The sequence below is a fragment of the Ascaphus truei genome, chromosome 2 (assembly GCF_040206685.1).
Source record: "Ascaphus truei isolate aAscTru1 chromosome 2, aAscTru1.hap1, whole genome shotgun sequence".
In the NCBI taxonomy this organism is placed as follows: domain Eukaryota; kingdom Metazoa; phylum Chordata; class Amphibia; order Anura; family Ascaphidae; genus Ascaphus; species Ascaphus truei.
The window spans coordinates 97,953,941-97,973,146 of record NC_134484.1 but is presented as its reverse complement, the minus strand read 5'-3'; the positions used below and the strand labels follow the sequence as shown (position 1 = coordinate 97,973,146).

Genomic DNA, 19,206 nt, shown 5'->3' with positions numbered 1-19,206 from the left:
CTGCATGTGAAAACAACAAATATTGCAGAATACGTATATTACTTTTTTAAGGGCTGTAACAACGAAAGACAGGACATAGTTAGTTATAATGTTGCAGTCACTATTGATGAGTTTCCACACAAAGTTTACATAATTACAATGGAAGAAGGGGGTAAGATGGTCCGTGGTTCACAGCAACTTCAGCAGCCAACGCATGGATGTCTAAAAAAACTTTATTGATCGCTAGCAGCAAACATCAGGCAACATAATTACAATAGCAGCTATCTTTAGGGGTACCAATAAAAACAACTCTCCCAAGATACTGTAAGGATCCGTCATCAGGCTACATAATTACAATAGCAGCTATCTTTAGGGGTACCAATAAAAACAACTCTCCCAAGATACTGTAAGGATCCGTCATCCGCGCCCGACGATCTGTACCTCTCCAATCCCGACATTAGCACAAGTACCTGCAACGAACCGTACCTCTCCAATCCAGACCTCGTCAAGTATCACTGACCATCCTGATCTCTCCTACCCCGACCCGGCTACCTCGACCTATCTACACTCCAGACGCGCCCACGCGGCTGTGGGTTGGCGTTTATCAAATCCCCACCTCGGCGTCGCGGTCACGCCTTGTTTTTGGTGAGCGCACCGTTACAGATACTGAATTCATTTACAGAGATGGGTGTAAAACAGTAAAAGCAAACAGTACAATAGAAAACATTTGTTGAAAACATCCGATGTTATTAAATAGGCAAGTGTGTATTATTGCAACTCTATGGTCTCGGACATGGTGACGTTCACAGCGCTGACGCTCAGGCTCTCCTGCTCAATCAGGAGCTTTTTTGTGTACCTGCATGAGCGTCAGCGTGCGCGCTTGTGAGCCGGGCGGGAGGCGGGGCTAGCGTGCCACATCACTGCGCCGACGTCACGGTCTGCCATTGGCTTTTGGCGGTCACGTTTCCCTCAGCGGGAAAACTTAATTTGTGCTGTCGGCTGCAATTCCACACGCCTCCGCACACCTGCGGAAGCGCCATCTAAAGCTGTGCTCATTGGGGATGATGTTTCCCCTCAGCACGGTCTTTATGTGAAGTGGCGCGCTAGCCCCTCCTCCCGCCCGGCTCACAAGCACGCACGCTGACGCTCATGCAGGGACACAAAAAAGCTCCTGCTTGAGCAGGAGCATGAGCGTCAGCGCAGCTCCCCGAATGTCACCATGTCCGAGGCCTAATACAACATATGTAAACTTCATTTTTCTAACATAGGCTGCAGTTGTATTTGTGTACTATAGGCAGCATCTCACCAACTTGTCTTGGAGTGATCCGATGAAGAGATGCCCAACTCCAGGTCAACAATGTGATATGGATCTACCGGTAGTCCTGATTCTGTATTCACGTTTGCTGGTGTATTAGCAACTGTGATATAATAGAGTACGATCTGAAGAGCTCTTCCTGGATTTGCACCACGCAGTTGATATGGAGTTGTTAGCTGGTGTGTGCAGTTGGTATACCTCTGGTAAGTTAGGCATCATTTGTCCTGAAGAATCTCCAGCTGCATATCCTTCGGGCAAGAAAGATCTCAGCCTGTAACGCCTACAGAATCATAACTACAACTGGTTCCCTGGCTTATTTTTCTAGGTAGTCTCAGGTTACAGAGCCTCTCGTTCATTTACCCAGAAGTTGAATCATAATCACCAAATCATCAGTTAAACATTATAAAGTGCAGTTTCCCTGGTTATGGGAAAGACACGTGGCTTCTAATGGCCCATTCAAGTTTACTGGTTTACCACATCTAGTGGCTTGAGAACATTTATAAACCTTACTGAAGTTATCCAGCAAGACATCATAAATAGTATGGTAGAGAGGGGAAAGAAATATCCACTACCAAAAAAATGAAGATAAACTCCCTAAACCTTACTTAAAATGTAAATGTTCTATATAGTGTAGCCTCCCTCCTAAAGGGTTAATAACAAGTATGCTGGGCCCCACCCTGTGTTACTATAGGAATTCTGATGTCACAGGAGAGTATTTAGGATAGGAGGAAGGTTCGAGAAAGGTTAGGTTCCGGGAGGACAAGGAGGAGAGGAGCCTCAGGAGAAGGTAGAGGGATGTATTCATAAAGTAATAGAACAGACCAGTTCCCATACAAGCCAAAAAGGTATCATTGTCCATTACAGAGGAATCATTGTCCATTACAGAGGACCAGCCAGGATTCCCGTAATAGGCCCATCCTAAATGGGGAATTACAGATGGTTATTCCGAAGCAACAAAAAGGGGAGCCGGGTACCCCTGAGTGTTAAGAGTGTGCACTTATGGAAGTACAAGATTCGTGACTAAAGACTTTAATGCAGTACAAAGTTTTAGGGTGTGAATGTGTCACCGTGTCTGGGGACACGAATAAAGATACATGTCGTATCTTCCTGGCGCCCATTATTTTCCATCCTTGAGATCTCATCACCCAGCCGCCTGAATCCAGCACCCTGAGTTAAGGTAACCCATGCTGAGTAGCCAAACTCTGCACACCGATGTAATCTCCATAGAAGCCTGGCAGGGATGGTTCGAACGCTTCAAAATTCAAGGTCAAGCTGAAGCTCAATGGTGAAATCCCATAGAAATGAAGCAAAAGTAGTGGTCGAGTGGTTAGTATTAATTCATCCGTGTCGGTCCAACACAGCAGATCTTTGTACTTCCCTCATACAGTATGTAATAATGGTTGTAAGATCTACTGACTAAAAGCTATATTTTAGGAACTACGGGAAACTGAATTCGAAAAAGAAAATGAAAGCTGAATGTAATGGTTGCATTCCAATGTTACTCGAGTAAACTAGAATTTGATATTCACGGAAAACAAAATTGCACAAGGTTCCCTCTGCATCTACTACATATTTGGCTAAAAAGAAACAGTAATACTTCAATATATTTAACAATCTCCGAAATTGAGTAGGGTGTCAACAACTAATAGATGGGGCGTTAAACATTTTCACTTGTATTCATTCCCTCTACAGAAATACTGTAAGAAGGTTTAGGAAGCCAACACATTAATATAATCCGTATCGCTTTGTACAAGTATGTTCTTCTGTATTTAAAATGGGAAAGCATGGACATGAACAATTGGACACACGTTTTGTTTTCTAGTCCAAGGACACTCCAGTCACAGAAATACTTGCTTTTCTAGTTGCAAAAGGTTTCGGGAAAGCAAAATGGCCACCAAACTGTCTTTGGTCCCGCAGGTCAGTAAACAGCGGCAATGTTTTTGGGCGGCTTCATATTGGACAAACCCTGGCGCAATATTCGAATATCCAGCAACTAAACTGGTAAATATTTGAGGAAAACAGGAGACCCCATCGCTAGAAATATTGTGGTTCAGCTCAGAGGACCGCCCAGTTCTCCTCATTAAGATTAAGTTATTAATTAATTGGACCACATTTGTGCAAGAGGGGCGGATGGTCCCTTGAAACAAGTGCTCTGTTTCGGAGTGCACTCTGCTAAGCCAGTAGGCAATGTTTGTTCTCTACTTCACCTGAAGCAGCAATATTGGACCGTTACGCTTGGTTTAAGCTACACTATGGATATTTTCAAATATTGAAGCAGCACTCGTCTCTTCTGTTTTCCCCCTCACACAGCCTCCTGAGCTAGTAGGTGCGATGACGTTGCCGCAGCAAAAATTATGCAGTGCAGCGCTATATAAAATTGGCGAGATTGCTGATTCAAAGGAGAACTGCTGCCTTATTAATTTCCACAGGTCAGGAATGGGCAAAAACATGTTAAAAATCTTAGGTGCCAGCTTTGAATTTTTAGGAGCCAGCGTGTGTGGAGTGGTGGGGCGCAGAGAAAAGGTTAGTCTACCTATAATACCAAACCTAGCTCTGCCCATCAGCATTAATTGCAAACCAACCACTAAATTAAATATAGTTACTCACTTACACATGTAACCCTGCTCCAAGAGTGCCCTAAACCATACCCTGCATGCAGGGCCCACAACATGTTAACTGATTGCAGGGAAGAGCTTGGGGGCCTCTGTAATTGCCTCTTACCTTCTCTCCAGAGCGGGCATCTCCTCCTGCAGTCATGTGATGACGAGTCGCCATGACAACGCGACGTCTCATGGTGACACGACAACGCGACATGACAACACGATACAGCAGGAGGAGATGCCGCTCTGGAGAAGGTAAGAGGCCCAGCCAAAATCCCACTGCACTGAGCCCTGCAAGGCTCCAGCCTGCACATCAGAATAAACAGAACTCTAGGGGCATCGTGACATAAAGCAGGGGTGTGCAAACTTCTCAGTCTGCGCCCCCCTGCCTGCCCTCCCCCCTTTACTTTGGATCCTCATGTGATATCACGTTGCCGTGGCAACGCAACGTCACGTGGCCCCACGCTGCCATGGCGACCGAAGTCAAGGGAAGGGAATTCACAGAGGCCTCGCACAGTCCCCCAACATTTAATTTAAATGCCTTGGGGGGAAGAGCGCGGGGCCTCTGCAAATGCCACGCCCCTCCCCCCCCAGTTTGCACACCCCTGACATACAGGATAAGTCATTTCCTGGGGGCATGATTGCTACACCGTGCAATCAGGTGGCTGAGTGCCGCCGGTTTTCTGGGGCTTAAAGTGTGCTCTTCCCGAGCTTGCTGCAGAAACAACCTCATGCTCCCATCTAACCACCAAATCAGCACCTAGCCCACCAAAAATGTTCTGCAACAGCAGACTGGTCATCCATCACTAACCCTCAAATCTGCCCAGCGACCAAAATGCTAGGCAGCAACAGCTGCACATTGGTCAGTGTGAAGGGGGGGGGGGCTGATTGACAGATGCTTGCAATAACCCCTAAGAGGGATTTTAAGAGGCCAAATTGTAACAAAGCAGACACACACAGCTTAAAATCCCTGAAAATAAAACCTTGCTTGTTTACGTCTTCACAACCTTGAAATTTGCTCAAAATAAACCACAAAGTACCCAAGGAAGCCTTGAGAGGGGTGGGGGGGATAGGGAGAGCGGGGGACAAAAGAACACACATGCCCAAGAAAACACACCACAGAGTATTGTTGTTGCGGTTACTTAATGTTAGGTCACGGAATTGACCTGGTTTGCAGAAGAGGTTTGTCGTGTGTTACAAAGCAGAAACCGTGAGCAGCGTGACATGAGGGGGGGGGGGGGGGTGGAGGGGTCAGGGCTGATATGTTTTCACCTGTTACTGCGCACAGCTCAAATTTGTGAGTAGAGCGGCTAAGAGGCGGTTAACTCCATGAAACAGGTGGCTGCCATGAAGATTAATCAGAAGTGGGTTTACTGCTGTCCGCATGTATACTGCAATGCGACCATCATTTCCCCCTTCACCCCCGGAGCACAATGAAACGCTGCGGCATCACCGGCACCCCCAAATTCATTCTCGCTAAATGCTGATCAGCAAAGCGCGTGCAAAATGAGAAGGATTAGAAATCGCACCATGCAATGCTTTCTAGCATTAACAATGCAATATGCTGCGTGGCTCTCCGACTGCACATTTGCTACGAGAGCGGCCGCAAAGCCGGATCTGGTCGGACCAGTCACACTAGCTCAGGCACAAATGACAACATCCTGATGATGTAGAATATTATCTCCTATTAGCACGGCAGCACAACTAAGCTAAGTGGAGATGTGTCTATTATAAAAAGGACAAATATAAAATGGAGTCGTTCCTGGTATCGATCATTGAAAGAAAAAATAAATGCATCTTTATTGTTTACTAAGGAGACAGAGTTGAGAAAATGTAAAGGTTGTCGGCATCACTGAATAGGGATGGACCATTGGAAAAGGAGCGAGGGCAAAGGACTCTGTCATAATCACCTCCTGAACAGAACCGGACAGTTTAACAGTGTAATTCTGGGGTGGCCAACTCCATTCCTGCGGGGACACCAACAGGTGAGGTTTTAAGGATATCCCTGCTTCAGCACAGGTGGCTCAATCAGTGGCTCCCTATGCTGAACCAGAGATATCCTCAAAATGTGACCTGTTGGTGGCCTTTGAGGACTGGAGTTGGCCACTCCTGGTTTAGTCCCTCCTAGGTAATCACAATAAATAACAACCTTTAAAGAAGCAGTCCCACCGAGGACTTAACGTGTACTCATTGTAGTGCCAGGTTTAATACAGCTGTTTTTTTGTTACCGGAGCCAACATCTGGGGAGCCCCCTGGTTCCTCTACTCATGCAACGCGCAGAATACGTGCCGGCTGCAAACAAAATAGGAGGTGGGGCCAGGGCTCGGCGGCCAATAGAAACGCCGCAACGGCATCAGGAGAAGCTCCGGCCATGCTTGGAATCCAGCACCATATTTGTTTGTTTTTTGGGGGGTGTCAATACTGGAACACACACAGAAATTCAAATACCATGAGTACACGGGTGGGTCCTCGGAAATTGGGTAAAATATGTATAATAGGGGGTAAACTGCTGATTTAAGGGGTTAAGTCAGGGTGATTGAAGTATTTTTAAATATTTTGTTCAGTTATGTAAACATGGGGAGACGAAACTTGAGGGGGTGTGTGATGTCATCGGGCTGCTCCCTTATATGACGTCAAGGTGTGTTCAATAAGTTCTGGCCCAGAATCCTCCTCCCGTCGCCCTTTCTTAGACTAAGGCCCCGGCCACGACGCTGTAACGCGCGCCCGCGCTTTTGGCGGCGCGTTCAGCCGATTCCCCGGTCTGCAGCTCACTGCAGGAGCAGAGACCGGGGGGCGGGGTGGGGGGGGGGGGGCGTGGCGGAGGAGTGACGGGGCGCGGCCATGACGTCACCCGGCAGGTTCGCGCTCATTGGCTGAACCGCCGGGGGGCGTGCCTAATCGCTCGACGCGAGTCCTGCTCTCAATTCTATTGAGAGCAGGAGTAGCTCTCGCGCGAGCGCTGCGGCCCCCCCTCACAGCGGGCCCGGCGCTATTGCGGGGAGGGCTCTCGTGCGCGCAGCGTCCGCAAGGCCTTATGTGTCCTTGTCAGACAGCCAGTAAAAAGTAAGTAGAGGGGATTTACCCGATTTACAGTCCGTTCCAATGCATGCTTCATTTCCAAAGAAACAAAAAAAATCAGCCGAAGCTTTTCTTTACGCATGGTTACATATGTTTGGGAAGATGACATTTACATTTTAAAGCTGATGAATGCTTTCGAAAACATGTAGGGGAGCAAGCAACCGGCTTTACATATATACCTTTGAAAGAGTAATCCCACTTCGCTCACAAACGTAAACAACTCCATGTCAATGAGCATTTCTTAGGAGCCTCTGTCAATGACGTGTTTCTGTATCCCCCACCCTGTCCTTATCAGAGAGACAATAAAGAGAAGCGTGAGGGGGACTCTACCTGTGCCAGCACACATCGGACAGCAGATAAAAGGGAGAAGTCAGAGGAAATCAAACCCCTCCCAAGTCTTAGCTCATCGTGTTAACACAGCAACTTGAAAAAAAATCATTTCAAAATATGTAATATGACCCCTGCAGGAAGAAACAAGCTCCGTGCAGTTATCTGATGGAAACAAGAAACAGAAAAGCAGTAGATGGTTTATGCTGTCACTTTTATATCACAACATCTACACCATTGTTATAGATGTTGCACTATACATGCACTGTATCAGCACTTTAGTATATATACACACACACACATTATATTTATTGCGCTACCAAATGTCTTCTTGTACACATGTCCGAGAATTTAGAGGTACATTCTTTTTGAGTTTAGAGCTGCCACTTTTACAATTAGCACACATTTTATACGATGTTTCTAGTGCCAGGTTATATTCTCACATCACCTAAATATGTATAGGTGTCAGATATGGGGGGGAAAAGGATCAATCACACAGAAGAAACCCCTTAAACACCATAGCACTGGTTCACTAAGGCTGCGCTTATAGTGCCCAGCGACGCGACGTCGCTCCGAAAACAAATACATTGACTCCGTCGCAAGCGCTTATAGTAAGCGCGACGGCAACAGAGCAACCTCGCAACCAAAAATTTTGAAGCCGGGTAAATTTGATTTTTATAGAGACAGTCGCCACATGTGACTGTCTCTAAACCAATCAAATTGCGCGGCCCGCCCTCTTAGTGACGTCACTGGCCTTGTCACCAGCGATATCGCTAAAAACCCAATTACAACTTTTGCTAATGGCGGCGTCATCGGTCGCGTCGCCTTCACTATAAGCGCGGCCTTAGGAGGGATTGACCCTTTAACCACATAATGAATATAGAAATATATAGATCTGTACACACATATATGGAAAGCAGTAACGTCATACTATACATGTATGTAAAGTGTTGGGTTTTTTTTTCTCTACTGCCATAGGCATCTTTCAGTTTTGCAAAGTTCCCAGAAGTTTGCTTCTGTTCCCTCTCAAAATCGGTTGTTTTGAGGTCTTGCCTTGACGTGCCATCAACAGCTCTCAGGCCCGGCTGTCACGGAGTGTGAGATCACTCAGGTAATGTGCAGCCAGCTGCTAAAATCTGGGTGGGCCCCACCAAAGGGTGGACTGGCAATTATCTCTCGAACGCGCGTTCCTACACTTCCCCAGCAGGACAGGTTCGGTTTCTTGAAGGTGGGGAGGCGACGATCTACCAGGAATGATCCCAGAGCCGGGAGCAATGCTTCTCCGACCAGTGGGCCGAATGCCACAGGTACAAAATAGGCAACACTTCTGCTCCTGGGACATTGAAACACACAATACAAATGAAGTGTTTGTTTAGGTGTAGAGGGGGAAAAACAGGGGGTGGGGGGGTAAGAAATGGTCCTTTTTTTTTTTTTTAAGACAAACAATTTCTGCAAAGTACAGTTCTCCTCTAAGACAGAGATACAAAGAAGAGCTCTAATCACAGGTTCATAATGATGTTCTCCTTTAATGTGACAGCCAAGAATAGACTACGTGGACCCGATGAAAGGTCCATATGGGACCTGAAATGTTGTCTTTCCACTGTTCTTGGCTGTCACGTTAAATGGAGAATTGCATTATGAACCCGAGTAGAGCCCTACTTTGTATCTCTGTCCTAGAGGAGACCTGTACTTTGAGGAAAGTGTTTGTCTACGTTGTGGTGGCTGCACAAGCAGGATTCTCCGCGCCTGAAACCGTTTCCCCGCACTTTGGAAATTATTTTTATTTAGGTGCAATCCCCACTTAATATACTGAAATTAGAATAAAGCATGGGGGGGGGGGCGAGGGGGAGGAAACGTCAATTTATAAATAGTATATAGCTTTACAAATAAAACTCCCAGCAGCAAACACTACGCTCTGCAAATATACTAGTCCAGTAAGAAGATGTTCATTTCATTGTGTTTATTTACATTTTACTCCCCATGTGGGACTGCCACTTAAATAAAAAATAAAACAACGCGGCATTCACTATAAAGTAATTCCGTTTCATATGTAGCCATCTTTCCTGCTGATATAGAGAGACTACTAATGCTGTATATACCTGCTGGCTCAGCGAGATCTCGGTCTCCGCTAACTGGGAGCCTGGGGTAACAATATGTACTTGGCAGCGCCTCCACTTACCCAGGATCCCCAATAAGTAAGATTCCCCTGGACAAGAATAAAGATAATAATCCACAACGTTGTAACCTTTTACTATTAATTGAATGCAGAGCATGAACATACACATATCACCCGTATAACCACAGTGCATATATATATAGCAATGCAATAATTAGATATTACTGGCCTTGCCACACTCCACCTTGGAATAATAACCTTTACCCACCACCGTGTGCGCACACACCGTGTCCAATGTACTGGAACAGTCCCTTGGTCACTTAACCCTCAGTGTCCCCAAAGAACCCTCCCCAATGCGGGATCAGCGCCTGCAGGTACCGGTGTTGGTGCACTTATATACTACCTTCCGACCGCTCCAGCAGCCGGTAACAGTGCTTCACAAAGGATCCGCCGATCCAGCGTAGTCTCTCACGAGTAGTTGCTTGACTCCAGCAGCTTGATCCCAAACCACTGTCAGCACAGCAGCGCAGGAAGAATACTGTGTCCCTGTCTGCTACTACAGTAAAGGGTATGCTGTCCCTATCTATGGCTGTTCCCTGCAGTACCACAAGCTGGTGGTGACTCAGGGTCTGCACTAGGGCCTAAGGGGAATCTCTGGCCTATGCAGTGGGTCACTGACCCCCTGCAACACACACCACCTCTCCCCTTGCTCCTCCAGGACCCTCTGCTAGCGTGGTCTCTCCCCCACGCTTCCCTTTCCTGCCTGCCAGCAGTCCCTTCACTCCAATTCGTTCCCTTGTGTGATGTGGCTCTGCTGAGGCTCATGGGAATTGTAGTCCCACCTCAGAGCCTCCTCTCTATTGGCCAGCCGTTCGTGCGCTTACACTGCGCATGCGCGACCTACCAGGGGCGCCCCGCCGCACATCTGTACTGCACATGCGCAACGATCAAACATGGCGGCGCCCTATGCTTTCCGGGCCGCCGTGGAGCCTCCCAAACACCGGAGCGCTCCCTGCTCTGCCCCCTCCCTCCTGAATTGCCAGCGGGTCTGCCGCTCGTCTCTACAGCACCCGCAACGGAGGTACAACGGTGGGGGGGGGGGGGGGGCAGGGGAATACCACTACACTTACAAAAGACAGAGTTTCAGAAAACCTACAGTGGTGGCAAAAGAGAAACAGGGGGGGGGGGGAAGAGGGGCATTACATTAATATTCCTGCAAAATGAAGAAATCTCACAAAATATAGGGCAATGGCGTAGGACTGTACCCTTAAGCCACGACTGCAAAAAGGTTAATTTGATTTGTGATCTAGCTTATATAAAAATACCCATGTAGGTACATGAAGGCCTAATTGTATTTCTCCCATTCATTAATTCAATTGCGAGAAGGTGCTCTTGTGCCGCTATTAAACACATCCCCAATTGAATTGACAGTGATCCAGACAGTGCCGGCAGCAGACTGGCACTTTGGTTTCTCGTGGATTTGCTGTGAGACTCCTGGCCACGCTTTCAACAGGAAAAAAAAGTAAGTGTGTCCCTCTCCTGACCCTGGACGGATTCACAAATAAAACGCCCATGTCCACACACATCAATCCCATTTAACGAATAAACGTACCGATTTGAATAGCACAAATGCCGTGTCCTTTCCGGCTGGTATGTTGGTCTACACTTACCAATGCAAAGAGGTAGCATTCGGCCATACTGTCCTCACAACAAATACTGCAATTCTTTTACAAAATAAACAAAAACAAACAAAAAAAGGAGGAAATCACAATAAAACGCCAAGTACTCTGAAACATTTGCAATATTGCCTGTTATTTTGCCTCCAAAAAAAATTGCATATGATACACCAGAGACCACTGTTTTTATAACACAATTGGCAGCAAATGTGTTCCTATTATTTACTAGGTAAATAATAAAAATAGGGGAAGAGTAGAAAACAGCAGCTATTCTCGCTCATAAGTACTAGCTTTGCTGCGCAATGACGGTGCAGATCCTCTACCTGCACCAATGTGGCCGGCAATGTACTGCCCCCCAAGCAGAGTACTTCCTTCTACCGCTCTGTGCTGCTCTTCTTGGGCCAATCGGAATATTCTGCGATGCTGATACGCTGGTCGTGCGGCATCATTACACCGCCACCCTATCAGCGTCGCCGACGATTCTGATTGGCCTGCGGTCGCAGGGAAGAGCGTGCAGCAGCAGGAACCCTGCTTCTGGGTCCCAGCCCCCAGTTACATTGAGGTAACGAGCGGCTGCCAAATAATGGGGGTCATGACAGTAGTGAATAGTGGCGAAATTCCCATTAGGCCCGGGACTAGGGTGGCAACATTTGGGGGCGGCATACATCGGCGATTGCCGCGCATGCGCAGCTGGCAAAATGATGTCATGTTGCCATGGTAATCGGAAGTGTAGCGTCAAATGACACTGGAGGAGGAGGGCGTCACAAGGTAAGTGCCCAAGAGCAGCATATTTTTAAATCCGCCACTGGTTGTGGGGTGTGGGATCATTACAGTAGTTGGGGTGTGGGATCATTACAGTAGTTGGGGGCGGGGGATCATTACAGTAGTGGGGGGCGGGGGATCATTACAGCAGTTGGGGGTGTGGGATCATTACAGCAGTTGGGGGTGTGGGATCATTACAGTAGTTGGGGTGTGGGATCATTACAGCAGTTGGGGGTGTGGGATCATTACAGTAGTTGGGTGTGGGATCATTACAGTAGTTGGGGTGTGGGATTATTACAGTAGTTGGGGGTGTGGGATCATTACAGTAGTGGGGTGTGGGATCATTACAGTAGTGGGGTGTGGGATCATTACAGTAGTTGGGGTGTGGGATCATTACAGTAGTTGGGGTGTGGGATCATTACAGTAGTTGGGGTGTGGGATCATTACAGTAGTTGGGGTGGGGGATCATTACAGTAGTTGGGGGTGGGGGATCATTACAGTAGTGGGGTGTGGGATCATTACAGTAGTGGGGTGTGGGATCATTACAGTAGTGGGGTGTGGGATCATTACAGTAGTGGGGTGTGGGATCATTACAGTAGTTGGGGTGTGGGATCATTACAGTAGTTGGGGTGTGGGATCATTACAGTAGTTGGGGGCGGGGGATCATTACAGTAGTGGGGGGCGGGGGATCATTACAGCAGTTGGGGGTGTGGGATCATTACAGCAGTTGGGGGTGTGGGATCATTACAGTAGTTGGGTGGGGTCTTTATGAGTAATTGGGTTATTTGAGGGGTGTGGTCTATATGTGGTGTGAGGGGGTATTTCTAAGGAGTGTGGGGATAGAATAGACGCCTGTACCTATTTTGATCTGTGAAATGTTGGAGGGTCCGATTGTGTGTGTGTAGTATATTTAGAATTAAATAGACAACGTATATCCCACCTTCATCACCAAGTTACACATTTAAAAAGGGGCAGACTTCCTAAAGCCAAACTGAATTAATAGCAGTAATGTATTTAAAGGCTTAATGCAGGGGTGTACCAACTATTCCCCCTTTGTCCCCCCGCCCCCCTGGCTCGGCTCCGGTGTCAAATGTGACCCTGTGTTGCCATGGCGACGCGTCGCCCGACACAAAGGTAAGTGAAGTTACAGAGGCCTTGAGCAGTCCCCGGCATTTAATTTAAATGCCTGCGGCGATGCGCGGGTGCTCCATAACTGCCGCACCCCCAACTCCCCCTCTCAGAAAATCTCGCACCCCCCCAGATTGTGCACCCCTGGCTTAATGTATGTATGCCCCCTCCTAAAGGGTTACCAATATGGCTATTGTATGCTGGGACCCCCCACCCTGGGTTGCTACAGGGATCTAGACATCACGTAGGGGTATTTAATGGAGGAGGGACTATTCTAGACCAGGGGTGCGCTAGATTTTTATGGGGGGGGGGGGCGGCGTGGCGGTTGCAGAGGCCCCACGCTCTCCCCCAAGGCATTTAAATTAAATGCCGGGGGGGGTCACGTGACGCCTCTGCAACTACTCTTACCTTGTCTCCGGCACGAGAACCGGAGACAAGGTAAGAGAAGGGGGCGCAAGCAGGGAGGGAAGCAGGCAGAGAGGCGCAGCTGGGAAAGATTGCACACCCATGTTCTAGACTGTTAGGTTCCAGGTTCCATGAGGAGAGGAGCCTCTGGGAGAGTAGAGAAGTATGTTTATAAAGGTAATAGTATGGACCAGGCCTCCCTGTTTTGTTATGTTGTAGATAGGGACAGGACCCATTAAGTTAGGATCCCTTAATAGACGGAATAGAGTTCTGAATAAACAAAAATACGACACGCCATAGAGGGCCTCAGAAAAGATGGCGCCTGGGTGCCCATGGATCAGCTCTAATATATTCCTCAGCAGTCTGAAAACTGCCACTTCCACACAATCAGGCACAAGGTCAAATAAGAAAAGACCTGTCAGGACTCTCGTTGGGCCCCAGAGTATTTGGATTAATACCGATGGTGGTTCCGAAACATAGGGGGGTCCAGGGCCCACATTTATTCAGAGCAACTAAGTCAAAGCACCTTCATCGGAGTGTTAAGAGCGGGCACTGATTGAAGAACTGTATTCATGTGCAGGCAGTCCTCGGTTATCCGACACAATGCGTTACTCAAAATGGCGTTGTAAAGCGAAGCGTTGTAAAATGAGGACTGCCTGTATGTCTGTTATAGAAAAACAGTACAACATTACTAATCTAGTATGAGCGGTCCCTGTGCTTGGGGACACGAATAAATGACGGTTGGATCTCCTGGTGCCCATTCTACACCCTTGCTACCTCATCGACCAGCCGCCTGAATTCAGCCCCTGAGTCAAGGTAACCCATGTAGCCACACAGGGTAATACATCCCGATGTAATCTCCCTAGAAGCCAGGCAGGGAGGGTTACATGTATGAAACAGAAGGATGCATATTTAAACGCTCTAATAGCAAGCGACATGCTTTGGGTGGCGTTTGCCATTTACACCAAATGTGAGAACACTTGAAAACGGGTTTGCTTGGCTGTTTTTCTGAAGATGCCGAAGCCAACGTTAGCCAAGCGCTAGGAAGTGGAGGTCAATAAGCATCCGTTATGGATTACATCCAAATGACGCAGTTAAAAGAAAATCTGGGGGGTTTCCCCCACACGTCACAAGCAAACATGTCAGTTTAACTCTTGCCGTCCCCAGTGTGTAGTCTCCACGTCATGATGTAATACGCTTTCATTCCTCCTCTCCCGCCTGAGGCACACTGGTGAAGTGCCCCCTCCGGCACTCAAGAGCTAAATAAGGGTTCTCCCACCTGGGACCAAAGTATACCAAGGCACAGGGGGGGGGGGGGGGGGGGGGGAGGGGGCACCCTGCAAAGTGCAATGGTCTCTCTCAGGGGGGCGCCCCCTTGCCGACGGTCTCCTCACTCCCGCGCCCCGCCTCACCCCCACTCCGGCGTCATGACGTCACATGACCTTGTGGCGTCATTTGACGCCGCGTTGCCATGGCGACGCGGGAAGGAAGCCGCCGGAGCCAAGGTAAGTAAAGTCTTACAGAGGCCCTGCAGCTCCCCCGGCACTTCATTTAAGTGCCTTCAGGAAGCGCGTGGGGCCTCTGTAAACCCTGCGCCCCCCCGCAGGCAGTCTCGTGCCCCCTCGGCGGTCGCGCCCCCCAGTTTGCACACTGCTGGTCTATCTGACACTGTACAATATATCTGCCATGGTATATCTGACACTGTACAATATATCTGCCATGGTATATCTGACACTGTACAATATATCTGCCATGGTATATCTGACACTGTACAATATATCTGCCATGGTATATCTGACACTGTACAATATATCTGCCATGGTATATCTGACACTGTACAATATATCTGCCATGGTATATCTGACACTGTACAATATATCTGCCATGGTATATCTGACACTGTACAATATATCTGCCATGGTATATCTGACACTGTACAAATAAAAAAAAATGTTTGTAAGCGTGGTGAGCAGAGACTTGAGGTTTGAGTTCCTCTGGCTGCTCGGTCGGTGCCTGTCCCCCACCCTTTATTATTGAATCTCTGATAAAGACAGGATGGGGGGAGGGGGGTAAAGAAAACACTTGATTGACAAACACTTGACCCATTCAGGGCCCCCTAAAAGTTATGCAATGAGTAGTTAACCTTTAGAGAATCAAAATTAGCCAGATATTTGCTTTTAGAACGGTTCGATTTACAAAAAGCCATGCAGCACGGGACTGCCTTTCCATTGAATAGATCCGCAGAATCCGGGATGCGCAGCTCTTGCACTTCAATAAAATAAATGCAGCTCCCTCCGAGAACGGTGTGTGGAACAGCCGTGCATCCAGGATTTGTTTGACCAATTATGTAAAATCTGGAGTCATTTAGTTCAAGAGCCAGAAAGAAATACCCAGATACATTCAATGAGGGTACATGGCGTCTTCAGCCGCAAAGTATGCAACATGTTGCAGAGCAAACAGAAATATACCCAGCAAACTGCAGAAGTGCTTTGCAGAACTTGACATGAATCTAGGCTGATAAATCAAGATTTATTTCTATTCTCATCTAATGCAGAATCAACGCCATCGATCGGAAGTATATGCACAATTGTGTATCTGATTTTAGTTTTTCACAAACATTTTTTTTTTTTTTTACACAGTAAGTAATTCTGTTTATGAAGCCTTCTCACTTTTTACCGGCCATTTTTTCCTTAGGCTGCTGGCGCATGTGCGCGCTACCGTGCACGCTGTCGTGCGCACTCCTGCAGCCCCAGTGATGAGTGCGCAAAGGCTGTGGGAGATTGGGGAGGCGATCGGGGGCGTGGCAAACGCGTCACGAAGCTGGTTCGCCCTCATTGGCTGAACCAGCTCACGTGACGCTGACGTCACGCTACTGCAGCCCGAAACACAAATCTACTGGTCGGGCCAAAATGTAGCACCGTCAACGCACTACAGCGCCGCAGGCACTTCAGATACTACCAACAGTTAAGTGTCCCGATCGTGAGCGCGTACGACGCCAGCACCCTGAGCGCAGCCTAAGGCGACATCACGCAGCGCAGTCCGTTGCGGGTATCCATAGTGGGCGTGACCTCGAAGGCGCTGCAGAGCGACGGAGCGTTCGCTGGTAGTCAAAAGATTAACTTTTTCGCCAATCGCCACGTGACGTCAGCGGCATGTGAGCGGTTCAGACAATGAGGGCAAACTGCTCACGGCCCCGTCGCTCACTTGTCTCCTGCACTATCAGCAGGAAACCGCTATTACAACGGCGACGGCTTACGTCAAGTGGTCGCGTCTCTGTCGCCGGCACTATAAGCGCTACTTGCTACGGAGACTGCGACGTTGCAAGTACATGCAGTCCGTCGCGGGTGCCTATAGTGTGTGCGACGGCTGAGGTCACGCGGTCGCATGTAGTCAAAGGATTTTGACTTCTTCAGCGAGCGCCATGTTACGTCAGCGGTTCAGCCAATGAGGGTGAACCGCTCACAGCCACGTCTCCCGGTCACCCTCTCATCTTCTGTACCAGAGTGCAGGAAATGGTATAGGGACGGCGACAGCTGACGTTACACGGTGACGTCGCCGTAACTATAAGTTTAGCTCAAGTCTCCAATGCTACAGATTATTCTTTGCTGACTATCACAAGTTGTAGTTCACAAGACATGATTTTCATTGTGAGTGGGCAGGGTTGGACAGGAAAATGGCAAGAATGTTTGCCATTTTTGTGACCCACAATAAAACAACTATTTTTTGTTTGATCTTAAATGTGCTCTCAAGAAACAAGAGAGAGTCAGTCAGTCAGCACGGCATGTTCTATCATGGCAGAAGCATGTTTACACCCAACATTTCACCCAGAAGAGAATACATTTGGGTACAGGTTTAAAGATTTGATATTTCCAGCGATTAGCATGGTAATGTAACATTGCATAACCAAGTACGTTGTGTCTTGATTTTTATTTTTTTTTGCAAAACAGCCTGATCACAAAGATTTGGTAAAGATTGTAAAATCCATCCACAAGTACTAGCAAACAATGAAAATATTAATAATCTAATTTTGGAACAGTCCTGTCTGCAATCAATTGACCCATTAAATAAATCACTTGTTTTAGTTCACCTTGGATTTACGGGGTCTGCCCCTACAAATGGTAATAAAATAGAAATAATAAAAAAGGTGTCTTCTATTTCACATTTGTGCGTTTTTTAAATCCCTACAACCTATTGTCAAGCCAGTTAATATTCCACTAAAACGTTTGCTTGAATGGGTACTGGGGGATAGGATTCGTCTTCAGAATACAACTGTACAGTTTCATCTAACAGAAAAGAACGCAGCCGTCCAATTCTGTATTTTGTCCTGAATGCAGGTATCTCTCTATACAGAAGTAGAACAGGGATCCCATGTCTCTGCATTTCATAATGCAGAAGAAATGTACTTCTCATACAAGCAGGTTTCTTCCCTGTATAGTGTAACCCTCCCTGCCCGGTTTCTAGGGAGATTACATCGGAGTGTTGTAAAATAATGGGCACCAGGATCTTTTATAGTACAACTGTCATTTATCCGTGTCCCCAATCACAGGGACCGCTCATGCACACGTTGCACTGTATGTTATATCAGAAATGCACGAATATGGTTCTTCCATTAGTGCTCATTCTTAAGATTCGAATGGAAGTACATTTATTTAGTTGCTCTACGTAGATATGGGACTCCCCGCTGCTTCGGAAACTCATCGGTATTAATCCGATCTCAAAAGGTCCCTACTGGGTCATTCTTCTATGACCCAATACCCATTGGCCGGTTTGGGAATGGCTACTTCCATACAGACTGATGAGGAATATTGGTGCAGATCCGCGGTTAGGGCTGATCCGCCGTCACCTGGAAGCCCTCTTTTCTAAGGCCCTCTATGGCGTGCCGTATTCCCTTTCTTGTAATATTCATGTTTCTTCTTTGGGGGATCCTTACTTAAAGGGTACGGTCCCCAACTACAACATAATAAACAGGGGGCCTGGTCTGTACTATTACTATTACTTAATTACGCTCCCCAAAGCTCCTCTCCTCTTGTCCTCCAGGAACCTAACCTTCTTGAACTTTCCCCTCCCCTTAAATACTCTCTGGGGTGGGGCCGGGTACACGCTAACCATACTAGTAACCAGTGCCCCCCCAGGGTTGGCAGCCATGCGAGATCCCAACCTCTCCCACAACACACTAAGCCAACACCCCAATACACATAACCACCCCATCGCCCAAATACCCACACTAACTCTCCAGTACACATAACATTCCCCTCCCCAATACACAATACCCCCCGATACACAACACACACACACACGTCACATTGTAGAAACCTGTAGCTTGACACATATGCCTAAAGTTTTCTGTTCTCTACTGCAGGGGTGCACAAACTGGGGGGCACAGGATTTTCTGGGGGGGCAATGATCATGCCCATAGGCCACGCATGCGCGTGCACGCAACAGCAGGAGGGGGTGCGCGGTGTGCGAAGAATCAGTTCAAACCGATTCCTCGGCGCGACGGCCAGGTCACGCGAGCAGTTCGCCCAATGAGGGTAAACCAGCTCCGTGACGTCAATAGACATGCCCCCCCATGTCACGTCTACCTTCGCCAGAAAACGCTGCCGCTAAACGGGGGTGACGTCACGCGCACGACACAGCGTGGTCTTCGGCAGCATGGACACAGCCTAAGAGGGGGTTACTCCAAGATAACCAAAAACTCCTTGAGAAAGCGCCGCTTGGTGCAAAATGCTTGGTGCGATGTCTTTTTTTGTATTCCATTATGTCCCGAATAAAGTCATTCTTATTTTTTTAATTGATTGCGCTCCCGTGACATTTGTTGCC

General features: G+C 47.8%; 1 protein-coding gene across 3 annotated transcripts in view; it reads right to left on the bottom strand.

The window, feature by feature from the left end:
* The window catches only part of NCOA2 (nuclear receptor coactivator 2), a 213,215-nt gene that overhangs the window by 174,078 nt on the left and 19,931 nt on the right, over nucleotides 1-19,206 (bottom strand). The window lies entirely within an intron of this gene.